Below are 9993 nucleotides of genomic sequence, written 5' to 3' on the forward strand. Positions count from 1 at the left end.
TGTACTCAGCACGACTGCACAAACCATGAACACCCCACAAGACCTCTGACCCATGTCTACCCACTTCTGTTAGCTTGGCCTTTTTTTCCCCACTGCTAATACTCAAACTACGAGAACTGACTGCTGCTAAATATCTCCCATCCATTGACATGTTAGCCACTCTATCTGTCGGTGATTTTTATGTTTTGGCTAAAATGTGGGTTAACAGAGCTTTCACACTGGGCTCCTAACACTGATTTATTCACATTTTGAAGTGGTACTTCACAAAAAGAAGAAATTCTCACTAGCTCACATTCACTGAAGGTGGTTTATACCTTTTTCAGAAATGAGCCAAGGTCCATTAGTGGAAATGACTGACATCAATCATTTCTGGCACACCAAACATGCTACTGTTTTTTCACTTTTTTGCCTTTATTTTGCACCTCTTTTGACATAGATTCTTGAGGTCTTAATGAAAAGGCTGGAACATGATTTTGTCAAAATACCACAGAAATAAAGCACAGAACCTCCCTCATACACTAAAAAGCTACTGATTTTAGGAGTAGGAGTGGCGCACTCCCCTCTACCCCTCTCTTCTGTGGGGTTGTGTCTGCATTTGAAATCTGTCCAACCACTTCCAGCTACCATGAGAATGTATTACACATATTATAGTCAATAACCCTTAAGGCATGTTATTATTAAGAGCATACACTATTTAGCCTGAGAGCTCAAACTGAGAGAGCCCACAATAAAACACATCAAACTGATACTGATACTTTAAAATTACTTGACGAGCAGTTTTCTAAAATACTGTCATCTCCCTCATTTACAGTTCAGCTACGGACAGTTGGTGCTCTTTTAGGCAAAATTTTGTTCATTTACTGAACTGGTTCAGGTGTTAAACACAGCAAACAGAAACGCTGAAGAACCGGTCTGTCAGCAGAAAAATCACATAACTCCTCTATCGCATTTTGGCTTAATAAACCCAGTGTCTCTCCATTCCACTGTCTATTGTAATGAACTGCTGCTTATATCTGCAACTTTTAGCCAGTTTGTTTTTGTAGTAACAGAGGGCCATTCGTTAAAAGATAAATTCTAAATTCAAACTGGTAAAAAATTTAAGAATGATAATTAAAAGTCAGATTTGCTGGACTGGATGTATCCAGACATTAAAGAAAGTACCAGCAGAGCATAATGAGCTAATTTCTCTCTTGAATTAAGTGAACTTTACAACTGCTGGTGAGAGTTTGCTGTTATTGGCAGAAACGTTTCCCTCGTTGCTGTGGCAGCATGTCATTGGACTGTCACAGCACCAATGTGGAAAACTCTGGACATCCCCTCTGAGTTTAAAATGGACTGGACTGAGTGTCAGTATATGTGACAAGTTCGAGGTGAAACTTTTTGGATTGTTCTGTATAAGCCAAACTAGTGCAGGAAGCATTAAATAACAAGGGGCCACAAATGGTCTTACTACTGGTCCTCAGAGAAATATGAAAGTCTGTTCCAAACAAAATGGAGATTAATTCAAAAGTTGTTGACATATGTCAGTCTAAAACTCAAATGTCAGGCTAATTGTGCTTGCAATGAAAAATCAAGTGATGACCAGAGACAGAGTTTTCATCCTTTGAAAACCAGGAGCGCTCAGAATGCACTGGCAAGCTAGTTAATAGCTGCTGAAATATTTCATTCTTGACCGAAGTGGTGGACCGACCAAGCTGGCAAGAATTAAATCAAAAGTTTACTTGAACTGTGTCCCAATGCTGATGTTTCATTTCAAGAAAGAAACTGAAAAGTGGGGTGAGCATTAGCTTAATGCGATCATCCTGTGGTCTGATTCAAAGCCCTGATAGTGTGTGCATACTGCCATGTGATAAATAGCCGTCATATGGCTTGCACATTTTTCGACAGATATTCCAGTGCAACAACTACTGAATGGACGTCCATCAGCCAAGAACACAGACCTCGCCATCATTTTGACAAGAAATGAGTCGAGAGCAGCAGCAGAGAAGGAATAAACAGTGTTTAAGTCCAGATAGTCAGTGTTATGACTGACACAAGTGAAGTGTTGTGCACAGAGATGCATTTGTAAAATAACACTTGAGCAAGTAGAGGGAATGGACGCGCTTCATTTCAAAGAATTTAAACCAAATGGCAAAGTTTCCATATGTGGTTTACAGTGCACGGGGCTTTGGTGAGAAAGATGACACCACACGATGCCATTAACCAATCAGGATTTTCAGTATCTAAAACGGGATCTGATTATAATTCTGTAACAGTAAACCTGATCGGATAAAATCTAATAAAAGCACATAAACACTGTAATGGTTAAACTCAACTGAACTTTTAAGTGTTAAATTCTAAATAAATAACAAAAGGTTTGATTTCTTTTCACTTTAACTTGCTGAATAAATTAATTCTTGTTTTATTATTGAACTTTTCTTAAAATGTATTTTTACCACCCTTAAACATTAGCTACGACACAAAAGTATGAATTATTTCTTTAAAAAACACATTTGCATATAGAGTAAATCAATTTTAAGCAGTATAAAAAGTTTATTTTTAAGGTAGAGTGTCATGAGAGGTTAGTGATAACCATGTAATGTGATAAGGAAACGATCAGATCTGGAGTAAAATATCTTTTGGCCACTACCTCTCTGGCAGAAATAATCTCTTAACACAAACCCTGATATATTATCAAGTTGCTCATAGAGGTTTTTTGGAAACTCAGCAGATCGCTGAAGCTGAACATTGCCACAAAAGTAAATTGAAACAATAACTTTGTGGCACAGGAGCAAAATCAGTCAAATAATAAAAAAGATTCCCCATGAAATCATCTGAGCCGTTGATATCAGAAGATAGGTGAGACTTTCTTCTGTGAAAACGGTCGACGTGGGGAAGTAACCACAAAACCAGTTTCTGTGAAAAGAAAATATTAATAGAAATATTGAATGCACGCAAAGAGCTGACTCTGTGAAAAAAAAAAGAAGAAAGAAAGACTGACTTCTCCAGGGGCCACATACTGTTCCTATTAACTCCTGCGAGCATGGTGACGGCAGCTGCTGGCCCCATGAGGTCATCCTTCAGGCTTGGATGGAGAATATAGATCTGCTCCCCCCACCCCAAGCCAGCACAGAGAAGAACAGAGACTGATTGAAAGAAAAACACGGAGTGGGTGAGCACCATTTGTCTGTACAACAACATGCAGACTGTGTAATTAAACTAGCCCTGAACCTGGATAAATCTTTAACTCCAATTAATCCAGCAGCAACCACGCGGATCCACCCGGAGTTACACGCTCAGCGATGGCTGCGCTGGGGTCTGTTTGAGGTTTCTGTTGTGCACCATAAGGCAGGGGGAGCGCAGGAGCCCAGCCTGTGAGTGGCTTATCAAAAAAGATAAAACAGAGAGGCAGCTCAACTGGTTACAGTTGCTTTAGTGTGTTTACACCAGACTTACAAATACCCATCTTTATAGTCACAATTATTACCATTTATTTACTTGTTGGTTTTTTTTCTTTAAACAGAACATGCCAGATAGATCCCAACATAGAAGACAGAGTTAAATGAAAGAATCAAAATTATTTCTGGATTAGGAACAAGTTACATGGAAAAACATCATTCATTTAATTTCAAAGACATCACTTCTGGCAGATATTTAAAGGAAATTCTCAGATGCCAGTTACAAGTTGAATGATGTTGCTGGAATTGAAAGCAGAAATGTCAGAGGTCCATAAGCAAGGAATGAAGTTTGGCCTCTTCACTTGAATTTCTGCACCTGATTAATAAGTCTGAAGAAGAGACCTTCATGGGCAACCAAAGTGCTCAGCTGAGAAAAACACTCCCAAACAAGCAGCAGAGTGGCTGCTAATCACAATATCTTATATCCTATAAGATTGGATTGGAAGCTTGGATCAGTAAAACGAATGTTGTGAGATTCATGCTGGATTGTTGAGCGTGAACGTCTGCACACAATATAAATTTAGAGCTATTAGCACACTGGTTGTGTCCAAAGGTAACGATATCTGATATGCCAATTATTAACTTGTTATGTCTAGACTAAAGAGAATGAGCCGTTTCCTAGAAGTCTAAAAGAAACTGAATACATGCATTTCTCAAAATGTCAATCTATTCCTTTTTAGGGGGAAAAAAATCTCATTGCTGAATATCTTTAGAGCAAATAAAGAATGAAAAAATTTATATTAAGGGACACATGTGGTAAGAATGAGAAAACTGCACAATTTTCCTTCACCTAAAAATCATCCACAGCAGAAATTAGGTCCAAATTTTGGTCTATCAAATATGAAATGGAACATGGAAACCTTAAAGAGCCAGTTGAGCAGCTCAAAATAATCCCATGGACCACTGATGCGCTTGTAAGGTTATCATTGAATGAACGAATAACTTTATTTATTTTTCTGTGGGTTTCCATCTACTGGAACAATGCGGGACCCAATCTTTTGATGCGACTTCTGGGAGAATTTTTTTTTTTTTTAAAGGAAAACAAAACAAACCCCAAGGAGTTTCCCCTCAGCTTAAAAAAAGTTTCCAAACCACGAACGTTTGGTGGTTTACTCTGACAAATGTTCTGGTAGAAGAAGGACACAGTGCTGCTTTTGGACAGAGATTCATTAGAAAAAACAGTCGAGGTATGTTTCTTTTTCTTCCATCTTCTGCTTTCCCATAAAAATCTTGCATGTGCAGTTAATGCTCACACACATCCCTGGGATGACATCACTGCAGTAGTACAGATATCTTCCAACTTCTCCCACACATTCAAATTTCAGGCTCCGTCAAGAAAATCCCATTATTTCTATGAGAATATGAGCTGCAGCTGCATCATAAAAGATAACATCGACCACAAGTGGGCTGGCTTAGTTTAAACAAATGAGTTTCTATTAAGAAAAATGCCTTTCTGTGCAACAAAGTGCTGTGTTTCTGCCCACAGAGCTGCAGTGCGGAGCACCGACTGCTCTTTCTGCTTGATCTCGTGCCAAACAGAAACGGGCTCCTTTCTGTCATGACCTCATGCTCATGTACTTAACCAACTACTGAACAGACCCAACACCCCATTCCAGCAATTTTCATTCTCCGCTTGAGCTCCTAATCTATCACAACAACGAGGTGGAAGAGCCTTTATTCCATTACAGGTAAAAAAAAAAAAAAAAAATGTAATAAGTAAAAACACATAAAAGAGCTTTTACTATTATTTGCTTTGCTAAAATCACTTTAATCTGTTACCTGCTTTACAATTCCATCATATGTTGTGGAAATTGTTCTTTAAAGCACACAACAATGTAGCTGCTATGAGAAATGTACAGTGGTGATTAAAAGTTGTGAAATCCTTTAGAATTTTCTATATTTCTGCTTAGAAATTACCTTAAAAAAATCCGATTTTAGCAAAAGCAGTTAAAAGAAACATAATTAAAGAATTAACATGTGATGTTATTGGCTTTTCTCACATGAAGTACGAGCTCCAGGTTTCCCACATTTTAATTGGATTAAGATTAGGACTTCACCACTTGCGTGCTCAGGGTAATTGCTGCCAGCGAGGTTCTTTTTGAAGAATAAAGTCTTTCTCCTCACAATCCTGTCTCTCTGCACTCTGACGTGCGGCTTAGGGAAGCTGGGGTTCGAACAACTAACCTTCCCACAATCACCCTCTCTTTCTAAGGGTTAGAAAAAAGTCACAGCTTTCGCATGTTACAAAGCTCCTTTTCTTTGTCTTACCAGATGAGTCCTGCTCCATCTGTAGAGCACACTAATGCAGAAACCTTCCACGCTGAAAACCAGCGAAATTACTTCATTTGATAACAAGCAAATTAATTAAGTTTAATCAAAACATCAGCCTAAGAGTTTGTACTTGGCAGCCATCCAGTAAAATAATTATTTTGGTACAATACATAATTACAGGGTCTGTCTAATGCAAGCTGTGATGCCCTCCTAATCTTGACTACTTTGTTATGAATACATACATTTTTAAATACGGGACCTTAACTGAGGCTTGTAATATGTAAAAAAAGAAAAAAAATGAAAGTGCAAAGTGCAATGAATCAGTGACTGGAGTTATGTTTTCGCCTGAAAGGATTGCTGTTAAATGCGAAATGAGACTTCATTATATTTTGTTTATGGTTTGAAGGCAGCTCTGAGCGACCGAGTGGACAATAAACTCTTAATTTTTGCCTTCTGTGTGCAGTACTGAACATTTTTTGTACTTCACTGGGTCTTCAACAGATATTTCCAATAAAACCATCAAAGATGGTTAGAAATTCAACACCTAAAGTATATTTTTAAGAAACTACAGCTGTCAAATAAAGGAGTAAAAGTCCCAGTATTTGATTGAGAAAAGCTTGTGGAATCGGAGTGTAAAGCAGCATAACTGGAGATAAAACAAGTGACATTTAGTACAGCCATACTGTTCAGGATGCAGAGAAAAGAAGATTTTTTTTAATTCTCACTTGCCATGTAAAAACATAACAGATGGGCAGTAACTTGTAGGTTCTAGTATGAGACAACATTTTTAACATGGATTGCTTTTGAGACTTTTTGACTGAAGCATTCCCTTGAGCTATCTGCAGGTCCAGGTGCCTTGTTAAATCAAGTCATGTTTCAGTTCAAAGATTAAGATCACTCTAAAAAAGATTTGTGCTGAAGGGATAAGCAGATTCTTCCAGGCGGCGTTGCTTGCTGCCAAGCGTTCTGCTCCCAAACTTTATGCCAATCCGCAAAGTCAAACCATTCAAACCATAAGTGCCCCCAAACTCTTACAGGGACCTTTTTGTAAATAGTAAATTTGGATGAAACGTATGTGCCAAACAGCTACACGTCTTCAGATACAAGTATTCTGTTTCACTTTAAGAAGGAAAATAATTTAGGATGAAGAAAGCATGCCAAAGATGTAAAACCTTTTGATAAAACATTGTTTTGAGTACTTTAATAGCTCTGGTAAACCAAACTAATTACAGAGCCATGGGTTAAATCATGAATATATTGGTAATATATCTGTTTCTGTGGTGAACCGTCAAACATGATCTGGTGTTTTTTTTTGTTTTTGTTTTTTTTCTAGATTAGAAGCAGGTTTCTCAGATGAAGAAGAACCTTCTATGGAAATTCAAACGTTACAGCTGATTGACCAAAGCTTAGTCTCATCCCCAACTTTTCAACTTTTCCATACATTCACTCGACCTCCACTGATGGACACAGACACACCAACCCAGTCTCACAGCAATAATGTTGAATAGCCTTAACTTAATCAATTAATTTGTGTCCACAGACAAGAGGTTTTGTGCTGCCAGACACAAACTAACTATACGCACTTTGTTAAATAGCCTCAAAACCATTTTTGCATCATAAAAGTCTATATCTGAAGGTCAGAGGGGTTGGAGAATGGAGCTACACAAACGATTGTTAAGCCAAACAACCGAGTTCAACTCCTGTCATGAACATCCATCCATCTGTCCTATTTTCTTCCCCATATCCGAGCTCGGGTTGCGGAGGCAGCAGGTCCAGGAGGGAAACTCAGATGTTCGTTTCCCCATCAACACTCCTGCTTCTCCTGGGGGAGCGCGGGCGTTGTCAGACTAGAAGGGATATATAATCCTTCCAGCGTGTTCTGCATCTGCCCTGGGGATTCCTCACTGTTGGACTTGCCAGAAAAACCTTGAAAGGAGGCAACCCAAATAGCCATTGATGTTTCAAAGTAACTTTTCTTTGAGACGTCATTTTAGGATTCAGTCATTGTTTCCTCGAGCTTGCAGTTGCTTCACTGTTTTATAATGTAAGTGGTTAAGATTAAGGATTACAATCTACATGGCTATGGTTAGGAAAAGATCAAGGTTTTTTGTGTTAAAACTGACACTATAATGGTGTGTTCTACAGTAGCTAAAGGCTGAATGCAAAGTGAACTCCCATGGCAACATTATTACATGTTAAGTCAATAGAAGGATGCGGGTGGACCCGTTTTCGCTTTTGGGGATGGAAATATGAGGCAGCAGGAGTGAAGAATCTTTCATGATGCTGTGTTGCTACAGCCTATCAGCATTAAGATTCACCCCATGTCTCCAGGCGTGGAAATCAGTAGTGAATATAAAGGACCTGTAAGACTGCCAGATAAGTTATGAAAATATGTGTCGGTTGTAACTGACACAACCAACTAGACACAACAGCAGTTTTTGGTGCTTAAGGGATTCCTACAACAGGTACGAGGGAGCAACATAAGTTATCTCCCTCATTGTTAATGGGGTTGAGATAACCCTTGCCCCTCCTCTCCATTTGTTTACCATTTGTTGTAAACACACCATAATAAAGCATGGTATCTAATATATCTTTTTCCAAGATCCAACCCACCTGGATAAACACACAAAATGTCCTGGACACTGAAACCAGACCGGGAGGGAAGTAGAACGAAAATGTGCACGGTGAGTCTCGAACAAGCAGCCTTCCACCATTCCCTCCTTCTTCTTTATAAGCTTCTGATGGTGAAATGGACACTAGCGAGATATGGAAAGTGGACATTATGATGTAGGAACACATGGAGACATACAGTAGAATGTGCTGACGAATCGAAACCTGAGCTGCCTCTGTGTAGGTGTAGGGAACAGTATGAGTTGTAGTGTATTTTTCTAGCTATTACCATGAAACTGCAATGTTCCATGCTGTGGATGGACCAACACCTGTTCCAAACACCTGGACCAAATCATGTTCAGATCAGTTTAGACCAATATTTAGATGGCCATATTTTACTGTTATTGGTTCCTTTGCTTCACTTTACCTGTTCCAATCTCACATTCCATCACAAGTAGCACTTTACCGTACGATTAACACATGTAAAATGGTAAATCGTTTTAATACATGCTGTCTATATTGGTTCTTAATTGGTATAAAGTCAACAAATATATCTTTACACAGAATTTTAAGGCTTTCGTGTTGGTCAATTAGACCTATGAACAAAAGTCTGATCGTCACTAAAGGCTTTTGTTTTTATGTTAGAGACAGACAGTGATGGATGTCTCTGACACTCAAGCTTTTTATATTGATCTAATAGTGAATTTTCATCCATTTACCTGCCCAACAGTGTGACCTTAGTGCTGAATTTCGCTTCTGAGGCATATGACCTCCTTTTAGAGGCCTTATTTCTTGTGCTATTGCGTCATCACATGCAGCAAAGGGAGAGTTAACATTTTATTGTTTTTTCCACTGAAGTTTAAACGAGGTCAGGGGGAAACTAAATACATATTTAATGGGAAAATAGTGGTTTAATTTATTTGTTTTGCTCATACAGCACAAAGGAAATGGGTCAATGTGACAGAATATCAGTCAGGCGGAGGATTTGAAATGGAAGTTTGCACTCTTGACGTAATAATATTTCATTAAAGACACTTATTAACTTTGTTCCAAGACTTAAATGAAAAGATTGACACCACATTCATATCCGTGCATTGAATATGAAGCTGTAGCCATTTCCTTTTGTTATAAAGACAAACACCAGAGTTAAACAGCTGGCCTGTCTCGGTCCAAATGAAACTAAATCCACTGACCAGCTCTTCCAAAACCCTCTAATCAACATATTGTTTGTTTAATCAGCACAAGAAATGGTAAAGCATTTTATAAGGGTTTATTTGTTTCGTTCCTTGGCCAATCCCAGCTTATTACCTTGTGATCTTACTCATTAAGAACAAACTGTTGCTATCTCTGACCTTTCCCTCAGGTGAGCAGCAAATCTCGGGACCTCATAATTTGCATCTTCTCTGTATTTTGAAACATTCCTCAATGATTTTCCTTGGAAATGGATTATTTCCCAATTGAATGTAAAAACGTAAATTAACCCGGCTTGCCTCAGTATTGAGTATGCAGCTGTGCTTCACTGATGCCAAGACAAACGGCTGAGAAGCTACCGGGCCCAGGTGCAGACCCAGGAGTGCGGTTTCCTGACACAAATTCCTCTCTCCTGCCTCCATCCACGAGGTGCGGACAGAAACAGTGTCTGGTTGTTACCGATACAATAACACTGGATGAATCA

The sequence above is a fragment of the Leuresthes tenuis genome, unplaced genomic scaffold (genome assembly GCF_036924035.1).
Source record: "Leuresthes tenuis unplaced genomic scaffold, fLeuTen1.0.hap1 SCAF_3, whole genome shotgun sequence".
NCBI classification, from domain to species: Eukaryota; Metazoa; Chordata; class Actinopteri; order Atheriniformes; family Atherinopsidae; genus Leuresthes; species Leuresthes tenuis.